The following is a 27,459-nucleotide window of genomic DNA, read 5'->3' as shown; positions in this document are numbered from 1 at the left end:
AGCAATAAGCTTGGTACATATTATCACTGATGCCAGGAATGTAAATTGGTGATTTTTGGAATTTAATTTTGACAGAGATGATAACTATTACTATTTGTGGTGTAAAATTAATGTGACTGGATATGAGACCAATGTAGATATATAGTCCAAAGAATTGGTCTTAGATATCACCTTGCAGCTCAGTGGAAAATCTTACATTGGACGCTTGGTACCACTCAGTCTTGAACAGAGCTATAGTAGAGAAAATAACACATAATTTGGAATTCTAGTCCTTGTCAAAATTTCAAATTATTTTAGAAGAACTTTTTAGAAGAACTGACATTCCTTTATTACAGATTCTACCTTTTGACCTACGAAGCTGCCTTGTTCTGAAGGAGGCCTTCGATAGCCCAAACCTGTCCATTTTTTCTTGCAACGGAAGTGAAAGTCAATCAGATCCCTAGAGATTGATTGAATGACAGATGCAAAGGACTGAATTCACAAAGTTCCCTGGGAAAAGAGTATTCCTCATTGCTGAACTCTATGCATTCTGCCCATCTTTGGATTCATGCTGCTTTGGGGGTATTTCGCAGGAAGCTAATACAGCGGAAGACAGAAATGGGATTCAAGATGACCTTAACAGATTGGAGAACTGGGCTCAAACTAACAAAAATAAAATTCAGTTGGGACAAATGTCAGGATCTCCACTAAGGCAGATATAATCAGATGCAGAAATATAGGATGGGGAACAAATGAAAAGGATCTAGGAGTTTTGGTAGGCCACAAGTTTCAGAGCATTAATCCTGCTTTTTGGTCTTTTGTCAGCTTTTGATACCATTGACCATGGTATCCTCCTGAACCAGCTCTGGTGAATGGGATTTGGGGGCAGTGTATTACAGTGGTTCCTATCCTACCTTCATGGTTGAGTGACACAGAGTTGACACTCTGTTTCTCAACAACATCTGAATCAGAAGAGACTGTGCAGTCCCTGGGCCACTGTCTAGTCCTAGACCCAGTGGTGAAATGGATGGTGTGTAGGGGAACAAGCTGAGCTTGAATCCTGCAAAACAGAGGCACTGTGGGTGAGTAGCTCCCATGTCTGGGAAATTGGTCTGTTGCCTCTGCTGGGTGGGGTTGTGCTCCCCCTGAAGGAGCAGGTTCAGAGTCTAGGGATACTTCTGTATCCAGCTCTGTCACTGGAGGCTCAGGTAGCCTCAGTGGCTAGAAGTGCCTTTTAACAACTGTGACTGGCTTGACAGCTATGGCCACTTCCTGGACTAGGAAATCCTCGCTCATGGTAGTTCGTATGTTGGTTACTTCAAGACTGGATTAATGCAGTGAGCTCTGCGGGGCTTCCCTCGCACCTGATCTGGAAGCTGCAGTTTGTGCAGAATGCTGCAACACAATCGCTGCAACACTTGTCAGCATATAACACATGCAATATCTGCTATTGGGTCAAGTTCAATGTGTTATTATTAGTATATGTAAAGCCCTTAACGTATTGGGACAAGTTTGCCTTCAAGATCACCTTCCCTCACATGTGCCCACTCTACCAATTTGATCAGCATAATACCTGTTCCACATTTGTAAGAACTTGGATCATTTAGTGCAGCAGCACCTACAGACTTTAGAACTCCCTGTTTACCCTAGAGGAGAGGAGACTGAGAGGTGACATGACAGCTATTTCAAATACAGTACAGTGGTACCTCAGGTTACATATGCTTCAGGTTACATACGCTTCAGGTTACATACGCTTCAGGTTACAGACTCCGCTAACCCAGAAATAGTGCTTCAGGTTAAGAACTTTGCTTCAGGATGAGAACAGAAATTGCGCTGCGGCAGCACGGCGGCAGCGGGAGGCCCCATTAGGTAAAGTGGTGCTTCAGGTTAAGAACAGTTTCAGGTTAAGTACGGACCTCCGGAACGAATTAAGTACTTAACCCAAGGTACCACTGTATCTGAAGGGCTGTCACATGAAAGAAGGAGTAAGCTTGATTTCTGCTGTTCTGGAGAGGAGGATTTTAAAAAAAAGGATTCAAATGACAAGAACAGAGATTCTGACTAACATTAGGAATAACTTTCTGGCAGTAAGAGCCATTTGGCTGTGGAACAGACTACCTTTCAAGGGGATTATTCCTCCTCTGTTGGTTTTAAAGCAGAGATTGGGTGGCACTCCATCCGGCAGCGATTCTTTCACTGTGATTCCTGCATTGGAGGTGGTTGTTCTAGATGACCCTTGGAGTTCCTTCCAACTCTGCCGTTCTTTTATTCTACATCTCCACTTATTTGAAGACAGTGTGGAATGAGAGCTCAGGCTGTAGCCATGCTGGCCTTTCTGTAGTGAAGAAACATTATTTTTTTTAGCGGAAGGCAAGATGGATTGTTTCAATTTTGCTAGGAACAGAAACCCATCCCCAGTTACCTAGCAATCGGGAAATTGTACACAGAGGGAAAATGCTATATAGTTCTGGCCCAGCCTGACCACTCAGCCGCAAGACATGCACAACAAACCCTGCATTTTACTGTCTCCTGAAAATTTGCTTGTTGCTTTCCTACATTACAAGACTTTTCCACATTTTACATTTTGTTAACTTTCAAGAGATCAAAGGCTGCTTAGATAAAAAAAAAATGCTCTCTCCACCTTGCTTCTAGAAATACTTCCTAGAATTTCTTGCACGGATTCTCTGTGTTCCTCCTCCTTTTTTAAAAAAAACAATAAATGGGTTTTGTGATTAATTATCCTGGGAAAATAACCTCCAAAGGCACATCTGCTCCCCGTTTGTTTGCACATTCAAGGGGTAAATCAGCTTTTGAAGCTGAAGTGAGCTAAAAGTTGTGAAATGTTGGAAGTGTTATGATTCTTGCAATGCAGGGGGTTGAACTAGATGACCCTGGGGGACCCTTTAAGCTCTGCAATTCTATGAACTTCATGAAAGATTGCAGACAAACAGAAAGGCTGCAAATGCTCCTAATTTTGCAGCAATGTTGCAACCATTAAAATGGCTGTGTTGGCTAGTGGGTGGAGCACATTTTTCCCTAGACATGTTGGGGTGGAATTGGACAAAATATTGTCCACATGACATGGCATTATCTCCTGTTCCTTTGAAGAATTCATCATTTTGGTATTAAGTCTTTTTATCCTCTGAGACCAAGGCGGGCAACAGGTATTCCATGGTGAAACAATTAAGACCATAAGAACATCATAATGGGAGCACTGTTGGATCAGGCCAATGGCCTGAAGTCCAGCACCCTTTTCTCACAGTGGCCACTCAGATGCCTATGGGAAACCTGCAAATAGAGCCTGAGCACAAGAGCTATTTCCCCTCCAGTGTCTTCCGGCAACTGGCATTCAGAAGCATGAATACCTTCAGCTGTGGAGAACAGAACAGAGCCATCATGGCTAGTAGCCATCAATAGCCTTCTCCTCCTCCAGGAATTTGTCCAATCTTATTTTAAACCATCCAAGTTGGAAGTCACAACCACCTCATATGTGGGTGAGTTCCATAGTTTAACTATGCGGGATGCTTGCTTTGTCTGGTATGAACAGAATTTAAACTTTTGTATGTTTGAAAGTACTGCTGTAATTTTTTCTTGATTTTCCTCTTTTATCCTTTTATAAACTGATTTGAGGGTGGTTGTTGTTTTTTGTCTTTCTTTTTTTTTTTACAATCAAGTGGCGTATACATTTCAGGAAACAAGCAAGCAAACAAACAAACTGAATAGTAATCCAGCAGGCTTTTCTTATGTTCTTACGTTCCCACTGGGCTACATCGCTGCACAGCCTGTTTATTGTATTTTGAGAGTCTTCCTTTGCTGGCAGCCAAATCTAGACATAATGAGTGATGCTCAGGGCTGGTGCGCAGGATTGTCACGTTGATAGACATAATAAGTCCCAAAGAGTCAGCAAGGAGGCATGGCTGAAACACTCCAGAATTTCACATAAAATGCAAAGTGGTTTTCTCCCTAGGGCACTTCTGAAAGGGAAATTCAAAGGTTGTCTGTCAGCAGGCTTTTGGAGTGGGGGTGGGTTCCATCTGAAATTCCTTGTTTGTTTGTCTGTATGGACAGCCCTCAGAATGGCAACACTGCGATCATAGAATTATACAATTATAGGGTTGGAAGGTACACCAAGGGCCATCTAGTCCAGCCCCCTGCAATGCAGGAAGCACAGCTAAAGTGTTATTGACAGATGACCATCCAACCTCTACTTAAAAACCTCCACAGCAGCAGAGCCCCTCAAATGACAGCCACTTAAATTTGCTGATGTTCAGAAGCTTTTAGCAGGAAGAAGGCATAGCTTTTCATGCTGTTCGGCTGGTTCCGCCCCACCCTCCCCACTCAGTCTCCCTCACCTTATGGGACTCATTAGCAGTTAAACATTCCCCTAGCTAGCACCCCCACCCCACCCCACCCCATCCCCAGAGGCTGTAGGCCTACTTGGCTCCCAGAAAGAAAAATTGGAAAACATCCATACACAGACAAACCGCCCCCCCTTGCTTTCTACCATGCTGAGCCTTTATCAGCACTTAATTAAAACTTGACAAGAAGATTAACACAGAGAGGGCAGTTTTTAATTAAATTAATATCACATTCAATTTTCCAATCCACTGTTGCGCACCAGACACCTGCAGATCTTAATACAAAACCAAACAAATCGAGAATGAAGGGGAAAGGCAGAGGTAAATGAAACAGGAGTTATTTTGAACTCCCCTTCCCCATCAGCCCTTCCTATTCGCCTGTGATTTTCCATTCTGAGCTGGATTATCAATAAAGACATAAGGGGAGCCCACAAGCAGGTCCCAAGCACAAGAGCAACTCTCCTGTGGCTTCCAGCAACTGGTGTTCAGAAGCATTCCTACCTCTGACTATGATGGAGCCATCCAGGCTGGTAGCCGTGAAAAACCTTGTCCTCCATGAATTTGTTCTTTCAAAGCTATCCAAGTTGGTGGCCACTGCTTCCTCCTGTGACAGCAAGTTCCATAGTTTAACACCACGCTGTAGGAAGAAGTGTTTTTTTATCTGTACCAAATCTTCCAACATTCAGCTTTGTTAGATATCCGTGAGTTCTACCGAGTGCCTTTGAGATTTGGGGTCTAAAATACATTTTTTTTATTGCTTGACGTTTCACTTGGTAGTGCTAGACCTTCATTGCCATGACACAACCATGCTTCACTGGGTACCACGCTCTGGATGGGAGAATGAGCTGCCAAGTCGCATGGTCCATATCAGCATCCCACAGGAGGAAGAGCTTGGGGTTGGGTTTCATGATATTCAGGATCACCCCTGTGGGGTGTGACTAAGCTGTTGCTGCCTTCTGCTTTCCATCCTTGACATCTCTCTTTGAGCACACCTAGAGGGAGAATCATAGAACTGTAGAGTGGGAAGGGTCCTCCAACGGTCATCTATTCCAACCCCCTTGCAATGTAGGAATCACAGCTAAAGCATCCCTGATGGATTGGATGGACCCCTAACCTCTGATTGAAAACTATCAAGGAAGAAGAGCCCACCACCTTCCAAGTGAGTCCATTCCACCGTTGAGCAGCTCTTGCCCTCAGAGCTCTTACCCTGCCTGGGGTTTAAATGGAATCTCCTTTCTTGACAACTGGTTTTCTCCTTCTTTCGCTCTCTGTTTTTTAGAATATTTATTGAAATTGACAATGATGAGATCCCCAGATACTTCCACCATCCTAGCCCTTAGTTGCTGATGTTCCTTCGTTTACAAGCAGCACTCTGGGCTCTGGCGGAGAGACGGTTCATGTAAACATTGACCTGAAGGAACTTGAAATCTGCTGTCTGCTGAGTGTGCATTTCCATCCACAAGACCCAGAGCAGAGGCTGCCGCCACCACAATTAAGAGTTTGACGTTTCCAGCAAAGATTGGGAAATAGCCTGCAATGGAGTAAAGTTTAGGTTTTGCAAACAAAAGCACCACTCCCTCCATTATAAGAACTTTAGAAAAGATCTGCTGGATCCGGCCAAGGGCCTATCTAGCTCAGCATCCTCTTCTTAAAGTGGCCAAGCACATGCTTCAAGTGGAAGCCTGCAAGCAGGATTCAAGCACAAGAGACCTCTTCCTTATTTTGTTTTCCAGCAAGTGGTATTCAGAAACATTGCTGCCATTAATTGTGGAGGCAAAGCATAACCATTCTGGCTAGAAGCCATCAATTGCCCTCTTGTCCATGGATTTGTTTAATCCCGTTTAATGCCATCCAAGTTGGTGGCCCTCACTGCTTCCTGGAAGAGAGAGTTCCTCAGTTTGACCATGCACTGCATGAAGAACTTTCTTTTATCTGTCCTGAACCTTCCAACATTTTGCTTCATCAAATGTCCAGCGATTTAATAACGTTTTAAATGCTGTAACCCACCCTGGGAATTTAGGGGGGAGGATGGAAAATACATATATACATACATACATACATACATACATACATACAGTAAAGATAATGATAGTGCCATGAGTGTCATGAGATAGAAAGAAAAAATATTTAATCTATCCATTTTTTTCAGGCCATGAATAATTTTATAAACTTCTAGCATATTGCCTCTTCCTCCCCCTTTCTCTGAAATGTCCAAAATGCTGCAACCTTTCTTCATAGGGGAGTTGCTACATCTTGTCCTTGAGCATTTAGGAATTATTATTGCAATGCAGACAGCTTTAACCAATTTAACACTGTTCTATCAAAAAGCTCAGGTCCTGCTCGTGTCTTTCTCTCTGGGGCATCTGGTTGATGCCTGTGAGAAGAGAATGCTGTTTTTTGGTTCCTACAAGTGGTTTGCCTAATGCTACCAAGGGAACTCCCAGCCCCAGAAATACTTATACTGTATTTTCCACAGCCAGAAGCATCATAATCCAGGCTCTGAGACGCTCCACCAGACCAACTCCTGTTTTTGTGCAATTTCCATCCCCAAGATGGTGGGCGGAGGCATATTCCAAAGACCCCTCTGTGTGCCACAGCTCTCTCTGTCTTTGGCCAAGTGACCCTAAAGGCTGCCAAAAGATCCTGTTGCAGCCCCACTCTGCGTTTTGATTTTCCACAGGAAGCGGGACTGCCCCGTGGCTGATTTCCGAGGGTGGCTGCTTCCTGCCTCCCCCCCCCCTCCGTAAACGATATCGGCCCCCTTTAGCTTCCGACAGGAACCAGAAAGGGAGGGACGTAGGCCGAAGCCTGCAGAGAAGTAGCCTGCAGGAGGCCCTTGACAGAGGGGCAGGGCAGCTTTTAGCAGGGGGCTTCCCAGCCCCTATTAGCTGTCAGAAGGAAAGTGAGCCCCCCCCCCCTGCCACGGCCCTCCCTTCAGCAGTGCAGTCTGATGTTTAAAAGAGGGCACCCTATAGAGAGCGTCTTCAAAGGCTCCCACTGGGGTGTCCTCCAGGTTCAGTTCCACCCTGCCCGTTGACAGGCCTTTCATCCTCTGTCTCCGTCCTCCTCATTATGGCCTTCTCGCCCCCTCCTCCAGCTTCCCCCTCCCGAAATTTCTCTGACCTCTTGCAATGGCAAACTGCCCGATAGGAACCAGCTGTTGATTCCGAGGGAAAAAATACCTCTCACAAAAGAGCTTCTCTCTGTAATTTCTGGGAAGCAGTCTCAATGAAGGTGGTGGGGGAAATCATCAATGGTCACTTGTACTTCATGACCTATTCAGGTTTTTAATTTTTATTTTATATACTCACACCTTTTCTCCAAGGAACTACATGGTTCTCCTTCCCATTTTATCTCCCGACAACCACAAGAGTAGGTTAGGCTGAGAGAGACACCAACTGTCCCAAGGTCATCTAGTGAGCTTCCTGGACAAGTTGAGGTTTGAACCCTGGTCTCCCAGATTTAAGTCCAGAACTGATACAGCCACTCCAGAAACAAAACCCAAGTCACTCCTACATACCATGCAACATTCCTCAGATGAAAATAGGAACACTTCTCAGTCCCCTGCCACAGACCCTCCATGACCCCACATTTTTATCCTATCTCCCCACAGAGCATTTGCTATCAAAAGGAGGGCAAGTGCCACCCCCACTGCACCAGTGGGGCACAGCACCCACGCCCTCCACCATCCTGAAAAAACAACAACCCTCAATCCTGATTTTATTTAATCTATTATTTGGTAGATTTACAAAAGGAAAAACACACACAAATAAATAAATCACAAATGAATAAACTTTAGAAAAGGGGCCAAGATTAGATGCAGACACACAAAGCATTACTATTATTTAAATCAAGACTCCTTGTGCTCCGCTTCATTCCGTTCTCCCTTTCTTCCTGCCCAGGGAGCCCTGCCCTCTGCCTGCCCCTCAGAGCTGCATCCTCTCCTCCTCTTCTTCATCCCTCTCCAGCAGCCACAAACTATAAACTGCCCATAGGAAGTAGTGGCCAGAGAGAGGACATGGAGATGCAGTGGCAGTGCAACAGGATGCGCCCTTGCAGCTGCCACCACCACTACTGCTGTCGCTCAAGGTAACTGCTGGCTTATCCTCCTGCCCAAGCTAGGCAGCAGCGGCACTGGTGGAGGAAATATGGACATTCCTGGATGGCTTTTGAAATGTCCCTGGAAAATCGGGGCACTTGGAGGGTATGCCCCCATGCCCTGAAACTTTTCTTGAGACAAAGGCCTAGGGCTCCTTCAGTATGGCACTAGCCTTATGGACTAGTCTGTTTCAGCCTCTCCATCTTCTTCCAGCCTAAGTCCTACAACCATGTTCCAGAGGCATCAGAGCAAGAAGCATATTCATTACAGTGGTACCTCGGGTTACATACGCTTCAGGTTACATACGCTTCAGGTTACACACTCCGCTAACCCAGAAATAGTGCTTCAGGTTAAGAACTTTGCTTCAGGATAAGAACAAAAATCGGGCTCCGGTGGCGCGGCAGCAGCAGGAGGCCCCATTAGCTAAAGTGGTGCTTCAGGTTAAGAACAGTTTCTGGTTAAGAACGGAGCTCCAGAACGAATTAAGTACTTAACCTGAGGTATCACTGTATTGACATCCCAGTCATGTCTGCACAACTAACTCAGTACTGGGCCTCCTTTGCAGAGTGGTAGCTCCATCCCCTTGATCACTCTGGTTGCCCTTTTCTGAACAGCTTCAAACTATACAATATCCTTTTTGAGGCAAAGTACCTCCCATCAGGAATTCCATGGTAATCCAAAGGATTTAATTTCCATTGAGGACATCATATTTCCGCTGGTGGATAATCAGGCCCCAACTCTCTTTGGCATATTCTTCTCCCTGTTGTTCTCATATGCTTTCAGCTCAACAGAAGAAGGTATGTACATCCAGACAAGGAGCGACAGGAGTCTGCCCAGCAATTCAGCAGAGAGGACACACTGTGTCACCACAAGACCCACAGGAAGGTTTGGAAAACTGCTGATTTTGGAATTTCTATGGAGGAGGGAAGGTTGAAGGGCAAAGGATGAAAAATGAGATGGTCTGGGTTGTTTTTGTCATGACATCCAGAATGAAATATATTCCCAGATGGAGGCAAAGAACTGATGCAGGTCCCTCCACCTTTATTCTCACCATGTGCAGGGATGCTGGGAAGCTAGGTGTGGGGAACTGGTATAAATACCCAGGACCCAGTGGTCCAGAAGCAGGCCTGGGACCCAACCATCTTTTTATGTTTTTGTAGTCTCATTAATTGTCAATTGTTTTTGACATCCATTGTAGAATCAGTGAATTTCAAAGAAAATAATGATATGGAAAAGAGGATACAGAGAGGTGGTATGAGAGCCTCCTTCAAATATCAGAAGGGCTGTCACATGGGAGATGGAGCAACCCTGTTTTCTGCTGCTGCGGAGGGCAGGACCCATGCCTTCAAGTTACAAGAAAGGAGATTCTGACTACATACCAGGAAGAAGTTTCTGAGGGTAAGAGCTGTTCGGCAGTAGAATGGACTCCCCAGAAGCTGGTGGACTCGCCTTTGTTGGAGGTTTTAAAGCAGAGGTTGGGTGGTCCTCTTTCAGATCCCTCAGCTATGATTCCTGCATTGCATTGTGTTGGGCTACATGATTCTTGGGATCCTTCCCACATCTACAATTTTATGATTTTAAATTCTGAAAATAAGCAGAACAGCAGCACAGAGACACCAACAGTGGCATTTCATTCTGCAGCAGAAGTCCTGTTCTTTTTAAGCATAGATTGGATGCCCACCTGTAAGTGACTCTTTGGTTTCATTGCAGGGAAAGGACTAGATCAGGCATAGGCAAACTCCGGCCTCCAGGTGTTTGGGACTACAATTCCCATCATCCCTAGCTATCAGGACCAGTGGTCAGGGATGATGGGAATTGTAATCCCAAACACCTGGAGATCTGGAGTTTGCCTATGCCTGGACTAGTACCTTGGGGGTACCTTCCACTTCTATGATTCAGAGCTGTTCTTACTGCCATTGTGTGTGTCCCTCTGAGGCTGCATTTCAAAGAGTTGACAGCCACCCTCTAAAAGAGAGGCCAGCTTGTCCAATGGCACAGAGAGACACGCTCCCTGTGTCGGTGAAGACCCTCTGAGCCAGGAGCAGTTGCCCTTTCCTTCCCCCTAAAATGGGCTGACTACAAATCCGAAACCATGCTAACATGCTAAGGAACAGCAGTCTTGACCTAGCACTGAATAAACATGAGCTCACTTTGGCTGGTGACCTGTATGCAGCCAAATGCGTGTGTGTGTGTGTGTGTGTGTATTTATATATGAGAAAGTGTGTGTGTATGGAGACAGGATGAATGCATGGGAGAGACAAAGATTCGGAATCGGAGGGTTGCTATGGAGACAGGTCAGATGCCTTTTGTTCTTCCATTCCAACGCAGCTTAGGGAGATTTGAAAAGAAACACCCGTTTGCTTTCAGGGGCTCAAAGAAGTGTATTCTCTTTCTTCTCCAGAAATCTGAGATAAAGAAAAGGGAACAACGAAGTATTTGGGAGCCTGAGCTCCAACATTTAGCTACAATCTCCTCTGAAGCTAGAGGCAAATGAGAGTGTTTTCCATGAGGTCTTTGCAGGGGAACCTGCAAAACCTGTTTGACTGGAGTCATACCCCCCAAATGCCACATAGCGGCTTGTTCTCCTCTTCATTTTATGCTCTCAATGACCCCGCAAGGTAGGTTAGACTCCTGGGGAAACAATTCTTTAGCACTGCGAATGGCCATTCAGGTTTTCTCCATATTGACATTTGCTCAGATTTAGCAGTAAAGAGGGGATTTTCCCAGAGAAAGGAGCAAGGCATGGGGAAAACTGCTTGGACACCTAGAAATCATGGGTCAAGTGGAAAACCTCTCAGACCCAGGTTTTCTAGGCGTGGGACAAAGCAGAAGTGTGAACAAGCCCTGAGAGAAAGTGACTGAGCTCATCACCCAGTGGGCTTCATGGCAGAGTGCACATTCAAACTCTGATCTTCTGGGTCTTTATCTAACACTCTAACCACTATGTGACACATCCCTGTAAATAATTGCTTTTATTTTTTCTATTTATTTCATAAAATTTATATACCACTTGTTTGCAATAGCAGAACGAAACAAAAAAACCTCACAAAGCAGTTTACTAAAAAATAAAACAATCAAATTATCAAGGAAAATGTACAACTATAGTTTAAAACATATAAAACATATTTTGGATGCAGCAGGGACCAATTCAGTCCCCTGGATCCATGATCTTTTCCTCCACCACTAAATTGAAGATCAGTTGAGCAAAAACCCCTCTTCGGATTTTCCGTGTTTCCAGTAAGCAGCACCAGATTTAAGGCAGCATGGATTGTTTCCCTAAACAGGGTGCCAAGCTGAGGGGGTGTAAAATTGATACAATTCATATTTGAGAAGATTGAGAAGTGGGGGGCAAATTTGGGCCTCGCACAGGGCACCATTTTATGAAAGATTACCCAAGTCCACCCCTGCCATAAGATCTGATTTGGTGGGTGGGATCAGGTTTTCACAAGGCACAGCTGTGGAATGACTTGGAAAGCTCTCAGACCCTGGAGGAATTGATTGGGGCGTGATGCAATTGATATACAGCCCAAGTGAAAGTGCAGGTGACCTCTTACAACATGGGTTTCTACTGTTGAAGACTTCAATGCTTACAATAGGGACAGATGTAAGGTTCTCCACTTAGGCAGGAATAACCAAATGGACAAATATTGGATGGGGACACATGAAAAAACCTAGTGGTCTTAGTAGACCACAGGCTTAACAGGAGTCAGCAGTGTGATGCAGTAGCAAAAAAAAGGGGGGGAAAGCAAATACTATTCTAGGCTGCATCAACTGCAGTCTAGTGTTGAGAATAAAGGGAAGTAATAGTACCGCTCTCTTGTGCCTTGGTCACACTACACCTGGAATACTGTGTTCATTTCTGGGCACCACAGTTTAAGAAGGATGTTGACAAGCTGAGCATGTGCAGAGGAGGACAACCAAGATGATCAAAGGTCTGGAAGCCAAGCCTTATGAGGAATGGTTGAGAGAGCTGGGTGTGTTTAGCCTGGAAAAAAGGAAACTGGGGTGATATGATAGCCATCTTTAAATAGCTGAAGGGCTGTCCCATGGAAGATGCCTCCTAATTGTTTTCTGCTGGGAGGAGAATCTCCGAAAGGAGATTCAGATTGAACAACAGGAAGAACTTTTTGATAAGACCTGTTTGATGGTGGAATGGACATCCTCAGAAGTTGTTGGACTCTCCTTCCTTGGAGGTTTTTAAATGGAGGTTGGATGGCCATCTATCAGAGATGCTTTATTTTGGGAGTCCAGCACTGCAGGGAGTTGGACTAGATAACCCTTTGGGTCCCTTCCAACTCTTCAGTTCTATCTCTGATTAACCAGGATGGTCTTCTGCAGAGACACACAGTCTCCTGGCCAAAAAGTAACATACCACATCGATAATTGGATTAATGTTTGCAAGTGCCTCTGTGTGTTTGTGTGTAAGAGAGGGAGTGAAGGGGAGAGGGTTTTCACATTGCCCATCTGAAGCCCCTTCACAAGCTCCCAGACACATTTGATTCTGAGCTGCGGAGGTTTCCAGCAGGGATCCATATGGGGCCTGTCAGCTGCGACTGGATCCATTTTAAGGCTCTCTTTAAGTCCAACAAAAGAGGCACAGATTAGTGCTGATATCTGGGCATCCTTCCAAGCACTGATCCTCCAAAGGCTGCCTCTTCCCTCCCTCTGTCACTCCTCATTCTTCCAATTACTGCCCTTCCTTTGCCTTCTCCTTAGTAGAGAGTTTCAATGATGGATGGTGACAACCATGGAGGCATTTGCTTCTTCCAGTATTCCCGTCCCCCAAGCCATGGCCTTGACCACTTATGGCTAACTCTTGGCTCCAGAGTAATGCTTTAAAACTGACCCTAACCTAGCAGACAGAACACCCATATGTGGCAGGAAAAAACACCCATATGTGAAAGAGCATTACAGGTAGCTAAACATTGGGGGGGGGGGGAGTTTTCAGATCACCTCCTCCGTCTCTGGGATCTGGCCCTGAAATGCAGGAATCACTGCTAAACAAGTCCTGACAGGTCCAACATCTGCTTAAAAAACACATTGTATATTGATTCCTAAACTTCAGAAATCCTTGGAAGTGTGCCCACCCTATCCAAAGGTCGATCTAGGGGAATGTGACTGGTCTGGTCACACCGGGACCTGAGCAGGCACCACAACTATGAAGTCCAACAGAAGGTGAGAGCGGGGTGGCTGGGCACTATTGGCATTGCACAGGGCTCCACTGGAATTTGAGACAGCCAGGTCTGCCACTGCCTTTTCTTTCTTGGCAAAAGGTGCCATGAACATGGGGTAATAACAAACAGCCTACTTCATAATGCTGTTGTGAGGACTGTTGTAATAATTAAATGAAGCTGTTTGAGCACCCGAGGGGAAAATGCAAGAAACAGTACATGTTATCATTTGTTGACATTTTTATTTTTATTAAACATTGCTATGAATTATCTATCTTCATCATTTTATTTGTATGCTGCTTTTCCATATAGTTCACAGCATGCTCAAGCAGCTTACAGCACGAACATATTTATATAATTACAAATAGAAGAAAAGGAGTCATAAACAATAAATAAAGCATATCAAAGAGTACACAAGTGAAACAATTTCCACATAAATAATAAATCATAATAATATCTAAAACAAAAAAAATAATACCAATAACAGCAACAAAAGACCCCACCAAACCCCTCAAACAATGTTCTAACCCAAGTCTGTTCAACAGCCTCAACTTTTGTAACTATTAAAAACATACATAAAATCACAATTAAAAACAGCACAGCACCAGTCCTTTCCTTGAAAGCAGTCAGTTCCCACAAGCCTGTTGGAACAAGAAGGTTTTCACCTGCTGGCAGAAGGAGAGCAAGGAGGGAGCCAATCTGACTTCTCTAGGGAGGGAGTTCCTAAGCTATCTGAGAGGAGCCACCACTGAGAAGGCCCTCTCCTGCGTCCCCACCAAGCATGGCTGGGAGAGTGACGGGACCAAGAGAACAGCCTCCCCTAAAGATCTCACAGCCCAGGCAGGTTTGTATGAAGGAATACAATCTTTCAGATATCTTGGACCTAAGCATTTAGTGCTTTAGGTCATAACCAGCCCTTTGAATTGTTGCTAGAAACAGACTGGTAGCCACTGGAGCTGTCTGAACATTTTTCAAAAGCAGCCCCATGTAGAGCTTGTTACAGTAGTCCAGAAGGGATGTAACCAGTGCTTTTTACCTAGAAAAAGAGGTGTCAGAATTCACCATGAATGCCTCCCTTAAAATGGCAATGATATTCACCTTAGAGGTGCTGGAACTGAGTTCCTGCGAGTTCTGGCTGAAAAAAAAAGCCCAGGATGTAACTATGGCATGTGTCACTGTGGCCAAATCAGACTTCTCCAGGAATGGGCGCAGCTGGTGCACTAGTGCAAATGCACTCCTGTCCACCCTGGAGACCCGAGCAGCCATGCTTAGGGCTGAGTCTTGGAGCACACCCAAAGTGCAAGCCTGCATCTTCAGGGGGAGTGTGACCCCATCCAGGACAAGCTGAACCCCTATTCCCTGTTCTGTCTTCTCACTGACCCAGAGCACCTCTGTCCTGCTGGACTGAATTTCAATTTGTTCACCCTCAAAATATCCATTAGCACTGGACAAGCAGGGGCCAAAGTTCCATTTGCCGGACCTGTATCAACTCTAAAATCCAAGTCAGAATGGATCCAAGCAATTTTGTCAGTGATGTGCTGAGCAAATTGTTCACAGCGGGCTATTGTTCGTAATAGCTATGCTCTGCCTCCACAGCTGGAGGCAGCAGTGCTTCTGAATGGCAGTTCTTATGCATTTATGACAGTAATACTTCTGATTACCAGCTGCTGGAAACCACAGGAGGGGGGAGTGCTCTTGAGCTCAAATCCTGCTTGAAGGTTTCCTATTGGGGCATCTCACTGGCCACTGTGACAATATGATTCTGGACTTGATGGGCCACTGTCCTGATCCAGCAGGGATCTTTTTATGTTCTTCTAAGCATGGGGGCCTGGGGATTGACCCAGACTCAAATAAGTGGGCCCTGTCACTTCTCTGTGAAATGTTTCTTGGCTGTCCTGCATGAAAAGGGGTTAATGAAATGCACACCATGGGCAGGAAAGGCTTAAAGGGGAGGGCACCTTGTTTCAATTACCATCTCTCCAGGTGTGGAGAAACACCTCATGAATACTCAGCCCCCTCAGACTCCTGGGTCAGGCTTGGGCTCTCCCTTTGCAATCTGCGGTGTGAATTCCAGCACTGATGTGAGTTATGATGTGAAGCTGAGGGCTGAGGGCACCTTGGGGGAGACAGCAGGATTGTGAGGAGGTGTGCAAAGCCGCTCCCTCCCCTCTCTCTACATGGTTCTGTCAATCTACCATCCATTTCCCTTTTCAGCTCTTCACTCACAATGCTCTAGCCAATGATGGCTGCATTCACACGTCGAATTGTCAAGTTGGAAGGTACCCCCAAGGGCCATCTAGTCCAACCCCCTGCAATGCAGGAATCACAGCTAAAGGAATCCCTGGCAGAGGGCCATCTGACCTCTGCTTAGAAATGTCCAGTGAGGAAGATTTCCCCCACCTTCTGAGGGAGTTTGTTCCACTGTTGAATGGCTCTCTCCATTAGAAAGTCCTTCCTAATGTTCGGGTCCTTCCTTCTGGAGCAGCAGAAGACAAGCTTCCTCCATCTTCCATGCGATAGCCCTTCAGATATTTGAATATGGCTATCATGTATCCTCTCAGTCTCCTCTTCTCCAGGCTAAACATACCAAACTCTCTCAACCGTTCCTCATAAGGCTTGGTTTCCAGAGCCTTTGTCATCTTGGCTGTTGTCCTCTGCACACCTTCCAGCTTCAACTGTGTTGTCCAGAACTGGACCCAGCACTCAGTGTGAGATCTGACCCAAGCAGAAAAGAAAGTTTTAAGTAAGTCCTATCCCGGATCTCTCTCCTTTTGAGGGGCTGAAGCTGCCTCCTTATCAAGCATGTTTTCCTCAAGACGTCTGGTTTTGATCTTCCCTGTGGTTTTCGGGGGAGTGAGCCAGGCGGTTTTGATGGAGATGGCCCTCAAAAGCTGTGAAGGGTTTTTTGTGTGTGTATGTTAAGAGCAGCGGAGGGAATGACCCCGAGCTCAGGCACATTAATCAGCAGAAATGAATATGGTCCTAATTCAGAGCCCTCTCAGGCACCCAGAAAAAAACTTGACCTTGACAGAGGAGGACAGAATGGAGGAAAAGATGCCTAGGAGACTCTGCCCACCCCCTCTCCACTACTGTATAGAGACAAAATACCTTGAGACCACAAGGATATAGTGATGGTTGTTTTCACTGAGGGAGGCCCTGCAGGGAACTAGGAAATCCCCTCCCTTCAGAGATAAGGTAAGAGCTGTTCAGCAGTGGTTTGAACTCCCTCAAAAGGTGGTAGACTCTCCTTTGTTAGAGATTTTAAAGCAGAGGTCAGATGGCCATCCATCAGGGATTCATTAACAGTGATTCCTACATTGCAGGGGGGGTTGGACTACATGATCCCTGGGGTGACGCCCAAGTCTACAGTTCTATGATTCTATGATTCAATGGTAGACTCTCATTCATTGGCAATTTTCAGCAGAGGTTGGATATCCATCTGCCTCTTGAGCTGTGATCCAAGCACAACAGCACCTTCCCCTCCTGAAGTTTCTGTGGGATTTCCAGTCAAATTCACAAATGCATGGTTGCCAGACAGGCACATGAGGGGCTGACACTCATAGCATTCCTGAATCAATATAGTAAGGACTGAATGAGGTCACTTCCTTAATGCGTTGGCAGGAATTTCTTACAAGGGATATAATCCCATGTACTTCTTTCCTATCTGAGCGCTCTCTCTCCTTTCAAACCAGGGAAGTAGCGTACCTGCCTGGGCTCTACGTACAGCCTAGACTCCATTTTGGAAACTAATTTTGTATTTTGTAACTAAGAAGTATTTTGTAACTAAGCATTTTTACCTGAATATTACTTAAAAGCGCTAGCTGCCTGCACTGAATGTAAGTAAACCTTTTTATTTTTTCTAAAGCATGTGGTTTATTCTTAGCAACAGGGACAAACAGGGTTTAAAAGGTGTGATTGTCTAATTTCTAGCTTCCAGTAAGCTGCAAAAATGCATAAGTGCTTTTACTCTGCTAAAAAAGGGGGCTTCACAGCCTGTTTTCTCTCATATTTCTCCCACACACATGGACAGGATGTTTAAGATTTATTTTTCTGATTTAATCCTCAATACATACTCATCATTTTCCAGCAACTGGTGTTCAGATGCATTGATCCCTCAACAGTGGAGGCAGAACATAGCCATCATGGCTAGTAGCCAGTGATAGCCCTTTCCACTATGAATTTGCCTATTCCTCTTTTTAAAGCCATCCAAGTTGGTGGCCATCACTGCCTCCTATGGGAAGTTCCATAGTTTAACTATGCACAGCATAAATAAGTCACTTCTTTTATCTATCCTGAATCTTCAAAGAAAAGAAAAGAAAAGAAAAGAAAAGAAAAGAAAGAATTTTACATCCCACCCCAATATTTGAGCAATGGGAGACTCCATGGTTCCAGAGTTTGGTCCGCAGGGACAGTGGTGTCCTAAGGATATACAGTTCTTTTTGCACATATATACAGTCTGAGCATAGGACTGCTTGTAGAAGTACTTTCTGCATGTAGAAAGACTTCCTTTTTTCTGTCCTGAATCTTCTATCACTCTGTATCATGGGATGTCCATGAGTTCTAATGTTACGAGAGAGGAAGGAAAACATTCCTGATTTTATAAACTTCTATCATGTTGCCTCTTGCGTGTCTTTTCTCTAAACTAAATAGCTCCAAACAGTGCAACCTTTCTTCATAGGTGAGTCACTCCATCCCTGCAGTCATTTTGGTTGCCCTTTTCTGAACCTTTTCCAACTCTACAATATTGTTTTGGGGTTGGGTGACCAGAACTGTCCAGAGTTTTCCAATTGTGGGCGCACCATTGATTTGTATATGGGCAGTTTTATTCTCAATTCTTTTCTTAATGGCCCCTAGCATGGAGTTTGCCTTTATTCACAGCTGCCACACACTGGGCCTACGTCTTCACTTAACTATCTGCTATGACCTCAAGGTCATGCTCCTGGTCATTCACCAGTCGTCTCTCCCTGCTCTCTCCCATCCTATGGCACCTGGTTTGCTGTTTGGGCTCAGTGAAGCACTTAACACATTTGGCACCAGACTCCTGCAATTCCAGAGGATTTTATTTTTTCTTGGCTGAACTCACTCTCTCTCTCCATCCTTTCCTTCCCCTCTTTTCTCAGTAGGTTTATAAGCTTGGGTGTGTGAAGCCTTGCATGCAGGTGAGCCATAAAACATTGTGCACACATGCATACACATACAAATGTGTGTAAGTTTAGTGGGGAAGTATGTAGCTCTGCAGCTCCAGGAGTCTTGTGTATGAGAGACACGTCATAAGAACATCAGAAGAGTCCTGCTGGATTAGGCCTGTGGCCCATCCAGCATCCTATTCTGACAGTTGCCAACCACATGCCTGTAGGAAACCAGCAAGCAGGATCTGAGCACAAGAGCCCTCTCAGATCCTGGTAATCAGAAGCATTGCTGCCACTGACCATGGAGTCAAAGCATAGCCATGAGGGCTAGTAATCATCTGTAGCCTTAGTCCACTCCATTAATTTCTCCAGTCATCTTTGAAAGCCATCCAAATTGGTGGCCATCATTGCTTCCTATGGAGGGGAACTCTACATTGCATGAAGAAGGGCTTCCTTTTATCTGCCTCATTTTTTCAACATTCAACTTCATTGAGATCTCGTGAGATTTCAGCAAGTTATGGCCAGAAACTGCTGCACTTCTTGAGGCTGCTTCTCTGCTGGTGGTGGAAACTGCAAGGCAGACATCTGAGGCAAGGTGGTTGCTGCCTCTGGGACAGGTGCCTCACCTTGCCTCACCGGTAGTCTGGGCTTGAGTTCTAATGTTATGAGAAAGGGAGAAAAACTCTTCTGTACCTTTCTCCATGCCGTGTATCATTTTATACACTACTATGATGTTGCCTCTTACTCGCCTTTAAACTAAAAAATCTCAAATGCTTCAGCCTTTCTTCACCTTTCTTCAGTTGCCCTTTTCTGTGTCTTTTCCAGCTCTACAGTATCCTTTTGGCATGAAGCAACCAGGACTGCACAGCCCTGTAGTGTTCTACAGGTGCACAACAAGAGAAGCTTGCCAAGGTTTCAGCATCTGAGTGGTGTGGCAAATTCTGTGGGATGTATTGCTAGAGCAGTCAAGTACAACATTTTCCTGTTGCCACACAGGGGGATGTGGCTCCAGACGGAGAGAACTTCCTGTCATACCTGCCGTGGAGCCTTCTCCACCTGTATGTGACTAGGTAGATGGGCATGACCATAGCTGATCAAGTAAAAGGGCTAGCTATGCAGCCATCTTCGTCTGTTGGGCTCTCTCTTTTGGACTTCCTCTTCTGGATTTCTACAGCTCCTGGCTCTTAGCCAGCACTTGGCCCATCCTTTACAGAAGATGAAGGCCACAAGGAGCAAGCCTGAGATGTAGCTCCGACTTCTTTTCTCTACAAATGTAACTATAACCACAAGATAAAGACTGCCTCCAGATTACTGCTGTGAACTGAATCTAAGTTAAACTTTATTGTTATTTTCAAGAAGACTGTGCTGTGTGATTCTTATTTTAGAGGGAAATAAAGGGAAAATTTACCAGGAAGAATCCAGTCTGGACAAGCCATTGGTGACTTTAATTAAAAGACTCCAGTGATTCATCAACTTGCTTCCAATAAGTTTCAAAGGGAATGTGCTCTGCTGTTTGCTCACTAGCATGAGTGAGGAGGGATAATAGCAAAACAAAATATCCTCGCCTACCTTCCTAATCATTCCCACAAATTCCAGCCTCTGCTGTTCCCAGCTAGGTCGAGGAGTCCAGTACTTGTGCTGGGCTACAGGCAGAGAAGGATGCAGGTGAGGTCACACCAAGATCATGACCCTTCTTGGTAGAAAACACAAGAATGGCAAAAAAAAAAAAAAATCCAGTGGAGCTCTCAGGGCAAAGGTCCATGCCTTCTAGAGCATAAGGACATAAGAAGAGCTTTCGCAATAAGGCCAAAAGGGGCTCATCTAATCCATAACCCTTTTCACACAGTGGACAACCAGAAGCCCATAAGCAGGCCCCAAGCACAACAGCCACTCTTCCCATCCTGTGATTCCGAACAGCTGGAATTCAGCAACAGAGCATAGGCATACTGGCTAGAAGCCATTTATAGCCCTATCTTTTATGAATTATAAGAACATTAGGTAAAAGGTACCCCTGGACAGTTAAAGGCGACTATGGGATTGCGGCGCTCACTGTCAGGCCGAGGGAGCCAGCGTTTGGCCACAGACAGCTTTCTGGGTTATGTAGCCAGCATGACTAAACCACTTCTGGTGCAATGGAACACCATGATGGATACCAGAGCATATGGAAACGACGTTTACCTTCCCGCCAGAGCGGTACCTATTTATCTACTTGCACTGGTGTGCTTTCGAACTGCTAGGTTGGCAGGAGCTGGGAGAGAGCAACAGGAGCTCACCCCATCGCAGGGATTCGAACCTCCAACCTTCCAACTGGCAAGCCCAAGAGGCTCAGTGGTTTAGACCACAGCACCACCCGCGTCCCTTTTATAAGAACATTAGTGGAGCCTACTTGATCAAGCCAATTGTTCCTTTAGTTCAGCATCATTCAGCCTCATCACAGGGACCCTAAGTGTCAACTAGTGCAATGCAATGCAGAAATAACAGCTCAGGATTGGGCTGCCACATTCTCCCAGGTAATAGAGCGATGCGATACAGAACAACCTGGAGGACCTGCTTCTCCTGAGAGGGGGGGTGGAGTCAATGCCTAGAGGATGCTGCTCCTTGTGTTTCCATGATGAACTTGACTCTACCAAACACAGCCTTGCTGCACCATTTGAGACAGAATTGGAGTCACCAGGATTTATTCCCCAGTCATTTATTCACGTATAATTGCCTGTCTGCCTGTCTTGAAGTTAATGACTGGATGTGAAGATTGCCAGCTAGGTTTGGCGGAGAGGTAATTATGTGGCAATTTCCCCAAGCGATTATCTCCTCAAACACGGGGGGGGGGGGGTGTCTGCATGGTCAGGAATGGGATACGGAGCTAAGGGACAATTCAGGAGCTGGGATTTTAAATTATATTATTTTTTGGGAGCAGATAGCCCTTTAAAAGCTTTTTACAAAAGCACAAGCTGGGCACCCACCAATCAAGTTTAAATTCCTGGCTCAGGAGTGTTTCCTTTAACCCCCAGGTTGGTGACTCTCCTTCACTGAAGGTTTTTGAGCAGAGGTTGGATGGCCATCGGTCAGGGATTCTTTAGCTGAAATTCCTTTAGCATTTCAGGGGGCTGGACTAGATGACCCTAGTGGGGGTGCCTTCCAACACTATGATACTGTGATTCATTGGAGGATTTTAAACAGGTTGGATTGCCATCTGTCAGGGATTCTTCAGCTGTAATTGCTGCATTGCAGGACGTTGGACTAGATGACTCTTGGGTGCACCTTCCAATTCTACATTTCTATGATTTTAAGTTATCACATAAATTAAAACTGGCAAGATGTTGTAGCAGAAAAGGTCACCTCTATGCAATTTGGTAAAACTTTATTTCCTTTTTTTGGATATATACACACACCCCACCCTGCTTGCTAGATTTAAGCAGTGCAATCCACTTATGGAAGTAACAATTTATTGCTACAGTAATTACACAATTACGTTATTGCTTGCCACCAGTAGGGAAAAAAAATATTCTAGAAAAATCATTTATGTCAAAACCTGAAGCAGCCAGGAGAGAATTATTGAGAGCAGTAAATACATTGAACATGTAAATTATGTATTCATATGAATGCTGGGATCCCACAAGGTTCTTCTTTTTTTAAAAAAAGAAATACTGTCAGCTTAAGGATCTCCTTGGAACTGTTGGTCACTTTAGAATCCAGAATGAAAAAGTTTTCCTACAGGATACAATGGGTGTGGGGTGATTTATTTCTTTTGAAAGCTGAGGAGGAAGAAAAGGAAAGAAGAAGCAGAGGACTTCCTCCCCTGGTATTGACAAGTGATGGGGGGGGGGATTCATATAATCTGCTCTGGGATAGGAGGACTCAAACCAATGGCTTCAAATGATAGGAAAGGAGATTCCAACTAAACATCAGGAGGACCTTTCTGATGGTAAGAGCTGTTTGACAGTGAAACGGACTCCCTCAGAAGATGACTCTCCTTCACTGGAGGTTTCTAAGCAGAGTTTGGATGACCATGTCAGGGATGTGTTAGTTGGGATTCCTGTATTGCAGGGGGTTAGACTAGATGACCCCCAGAGTACCTTCCAAATCTACATTTCTATGAGGAGAAGCAGAAGAAAAAGAGGAAGAAGAAATTCTCAGATAGGAATGTGCATTTCCCCACCCCCCTCCACCTCAGGGAATTTTACTACTGACATTTAGAGGCAATGCTCTGGTCTTAAAAGAGATTGCTGTGCTCTTTGACTGCCTTTGAATGCAGGTTGTTGCGTTGCTCCTTATTAAAACTGGAGTGTGAAAGCAGGCTGACTTGAAGCCAGGAATCTGCAACGTGGTAACGTTTTGGATTTCAAAAAGGGTCAGGAACACAAAATTACTTCTGCGCCCAAATGCTAAATATTTACTTTTTCTGCTTACCCACTACACCATTAGGTAATTATTTTGTTGCTGTTGCTTTATTTTTAATGTTTTAGGGTCTACATAAAAGGCCAAAGTTTCCCTAAGCAAGTAAAATTATAGAATTGTAGAGTTGTGAGGGATGTCCATATGTTATCTAGTTCAATGCCCTGTCATGCAGGAATCACTGATAAAGAATGCCTGACAGCATAGTATAACCATCATGGCGAGGAGCCTTGGATAGTCCTCTCCTCCATGAATGTGTCTAATGTGTCAGGGTTACTTTAGCTGTGATTCCTGCATGGTAGGGAGTTGGACTAGATAACACCTGGGCACCCCTCCCAATTCTGCCCTCTGCTAAGAATGTGGCTCTGCCAAGGGGCCAGAACTTGAACACCGATAGGAAGGGAAAAAAAGCAAATCCCCAGTAGAAATGGGAATGAAACATGTGGGGAATTAGCAGCTAAACTGAACAAATGTATATTCTTGCTATTTGGCATGAAAAGGGGTTAAATCCACAAAGCTGCACTGCTGATAGGCAAATCCTCTGACCATAGAAATACAATGGGTAGAGAGGGCTCTGTGTGGTGTCATTTCCCATCCTATCCTTGAGAGGACAGAGCACATAGTACCAGTGACGTAGTTAGCCGCTCGAGTACCCAGAACAGAGCACATGCCACACACCCGGGGGTGGGCCACCCATGGGGCGGGGCGGGGCAGGATGCCCACAGGACAGGGCGGGCTGCCCAGGTGGGAGATTGGCATGGCGATCCCCACCCAGGGAAGAGATTGGCGCGGCAATCTGCAGCGATCCCCACCCGGGGGGATTTTGTCACCCCCCTCAGAGATGGCACCCAGGGCAGACCGCACCCACTACACACCCCTTCCTACACCTCTGCATGGTACTTCTTGTTCCTCTCTCTTTCCCTTTAACCAATGTTGGATGGAGACATGTCTCTGCTTGCTCCAGCTTTAGTATATATACAGTGGTACCTTGGGTTAAGTACTTAATTTGTTCCAGAGGTCCGTACTTAACCTGAAACTGTTCTTAACCTGAAGCACCACTTTAGCTAATGGGGTCTCCTGCTGCTGCCGCGCTGCCGTAGCACGATTTCTGTTCTCATCCTGAAGCAAAATTCTTAACCTGAAGCACTATTTCTGGGTTAGCGGAGTGTGTAACCTGAAGCGTATGTAACCTGAAGCATATGTAACCTGAAGCGTATGTAACCTGAGGTACCACTGTACTGTAAATATAAAAATATAAGTATTTTGCCTGCATAGCTTTTACTGCTACCAATGCTCTGAACCAACACAAGGTTATTCGTAAGTAAATCTTTTTCTTAAACTTACTCCCAAGTTGTTGCCTAATTCTTTGTAAAGCGGGGTAAGAAGGGGGAATCGAGCTTACTTCATAGCTGGGCTTGCTCCAAACAAGTTTTCACAGCCTAATTCCTATGCTTTGAATTTTGCTGTGAAGGGTGGGTTTTTGGAACTCTATTCAACCTAAACGCATGGGTGCTTGGAGGCATAAATTGCAATTAACATATCCTTTCCTACCTATTAAAACCCACCCCACAAAATGGATGTTATTATAGGGAGAGACCCTGAATGGCAAAGGGTGGTCTCTGGGATCACAAGACTTCTCTAGCAGTGACGTGACCTCATCAAGCTGTCCTCCTTCCTCCAACACATACTTGACGTCTTCATTTGGTACGTCCTCTGGAGAAACCAGGGAGAAAATTGCAGATGAAAGGGGGAAACTGACATTAAATACATCTTTGGATGGTGAAGAAAGCACCTCAGTGTGAATCCCGTGGGAGGCTTCGTGTTACAGGCAGTGTAGCAGAAATGGAGACTCTAATTGAATAAATGATGGGGGGGGTGTATGTGTGTATATTCCTATACATAAGTAGTGTATACATGTGTGTATGAAAATTCAGGAAAATGAAGCTTTTTTTTGGATCATGTCAATTTCAATGAGAGTTATTTCTTGGTTGAGAAATGGTGTTACAATTGCTGCTAAATAAAAATTGGGAGGAATGGAAATCTTTTACCGAATCTCAATGGATTGAGCAAAATCTGTAGTAACTACGATTCACCTAAGTTATTACAAGAGAATGCATATCAAGAGGCAGTGTGGTGCAATGTTTGTAGTGTTAAGCTAGGACCTGCGAGAGACTAGGGCTTGAATCCCCACTCACCCATGAAATTTCACTGGGTCACAGGGGTGCCAACTTCAGTCCCAGGTTATGGGTGCCCAATGGCACCTGCGACATAACGTGATGTTGTGACATCATGACATCATGCTACAGTGGTGTTTCTGAGGTCAGGTGTGATCTCTGAGGCCTCGTGAGACCTCTGACACAACTTCCGGTTTGCACTGGAAGTCATGTCAAAAGACCTGGGAGGGCTTTGGGCATGATCTCCGAAGTCTTGCAGGGCCTTGGAGATCTCACGCGACCTCCAACACGACTTCTGGTACAAACCTCCAGTGTCACCTTGGAGGTCATGTGGGGCCTCCAACACAACTTTCAGTAGAAACCAGACATTGCAGTGGAGTCCGCAGTATGGATGCTGAGAACCCCCAGGGCCTCCTATACTTGGCACCTATGTTGGGTGACCTAGGAATGGTCACTGCCTCTCAGCCTAACCTACCTCACAGGGTTGTTGTGGCAATTAAATGAGGAGGGAGAGAGCCCCAACCTTGAACTCAGTGGAGAAAAAGATGGAGTATAAATGCAACCCATCAATCAGTCTAATGATAATCTTTGAACCAATCCCAACCCCAAACTTCAGCTTGTTTTTTAAAGTCCCTGTTTGTATTTTATGGATTGTAACTGTATTATGATGACTTGTAAATTATATTATATGACTTACGTTGTATGTGAGGTTTTCTATTTTGTTGTTGTTATTTATTATTTGGAGGCCACTTTGGGATTCGTTTGAATGGAAAGCGGTGCTGAAATACAGTCAATCAGAATCAAATGTCATTGTGGGTGTATTTGCCTCTCTTGGAGTCATCGATATTTTCCCCATATGTTCCCTCTTCGCTGAGCAGAATCCCAGCCACAGAAAAGGCATCCTGGCACCGTATTGGGTTACTAAAGGATTCCAGGCACATTCTCCAAAGAGACCAGGCTCCTTTAAAAAAATTAAAACCACTTTCCTCCCCTGGTTCTTTCCTCCCCCATCGGGCGGCGGGGGGGGGGGTGGCGGCGGTAGGGGGGAGGGCCTAGCTGCTGGGACATTTGGGCTTACAATATTTCTGCAGATTTTTCTCACCCAGCTAATGACACAAGTGGCAAAATTGCAATGAATTGGAATTGATGGCCGTGGTGAGCTCCAAAGCTGTCAGGCTCGCCAGACTCTGCCTGTCATCAGGGCAATGTAACATGCCTATGACCTGTGGCCCTCGGAGGGCAACCTTGTGGCCCCTGACATCACTCATCAGGCGCTTAACAGCCTCGGAAAAGCTAATTCCGTTTATTCTTCAGCCGTCTTTCACACCATTCCACACTAACATGCCTGAATTATTATGATTTTTTTTTCCTGGTTTGCCGCGGGTGGGGAGCGGGGAGGGAAGAAGGGAGAGGAACCCAGCCGTTTTCACCACCGGACAACCGCAGTCTGCATTCTCGTTCATCTCCCTGTGGATCCCATTAGCCAAAGAATCTGCCCCTTTCTCCAGAACACCCTTGCACTCACACATTTTTTAAAAAGATGCTGTTCTTTTGGTAAATGAAGTAAACCAGAGATAAAAGCATCAAGAAATAAAATCATATAACGTTAAAATGGGTTGTTAGCAGCATACAATGGAACATGATCATTGTTCCAAAACATTTCTTTGTTTCACTATAAACACACACACGCATATATATTGCCCATGAATCTTTTAGGCTACTTTATATTATTTATTGTCTACTTAATGCATTTCCACCCCACCTTTTCCTCCCAAGGAACACAAGGTGGCATAAAACAACAACCCAGTGAGGTATCTTAGGCGGAGAGGCAGTGAGTGCCTCCCTTTTGACTCTACACTTGATTCCGTGATTTTAATTTCACTTTACAAACTTTCAGAAGTGTACATTTGCAAAGTATTCATACCATCTCTAGCCGGCGATCCTGTTCACTGGAAAATATTGAACCCGGCAAGTAAACACTTAGGATTATTTTTAAAATAATAATAATAACTAAAATGTGAACTTTTAGGGTTTTATTGTAACTTCCATTTAAAAAAGAGTTATTTAAAAAGACAACACAGCCACTTATGATTTGCATTGTTTGTAGCACCTGGAATCCTATTGTGTATTTTTTGAGAGGGGAAGGAGTTTGTGTTA

The 27,459-nt window shown here is 45.0% G+C and overlaps 1 long non-coding RNA gene across 1 annotated transcript; it reads right to left on the bottom strand.

The window, feature by feature from the left end:
* Positions 1-472: 472 nt before the first annotated feature.
* LOC309362344 lies at positions 473-5,234 on the bottom strand. The gene is made up of 3 exons (XR_014164930.1): positions 4,839-5,234; positions 2,098-2,314; positions 473-576 (listed from the first exon to the last, which is right to left on the bottom strand). It is a non-coding gene; the product is annotated as an uncharacterized lncRNA (long non-coding RNA).
* Between the last annotated feature and the right edge of the window lie 22,225 nt (positions 5,235-27,459).

This window comes from Podarcis melisellensis (genome assembly GCF_964234715.1).
Source record: "Podarcis melisellensis genome assembly, chromosome: Z".
Classification (NCBI taxonomy): domain Eukaryota; kingdom Metazoa; phylum Chordata; class Lepidosauria; order Squamata; family Lacertidae; genus Podarcis; species Podarcis melisellensis.
Note: the sequence above shows the minus strand (reverse complement) of the source record. Positions and strands in the feature narration are given on the sequence as shown.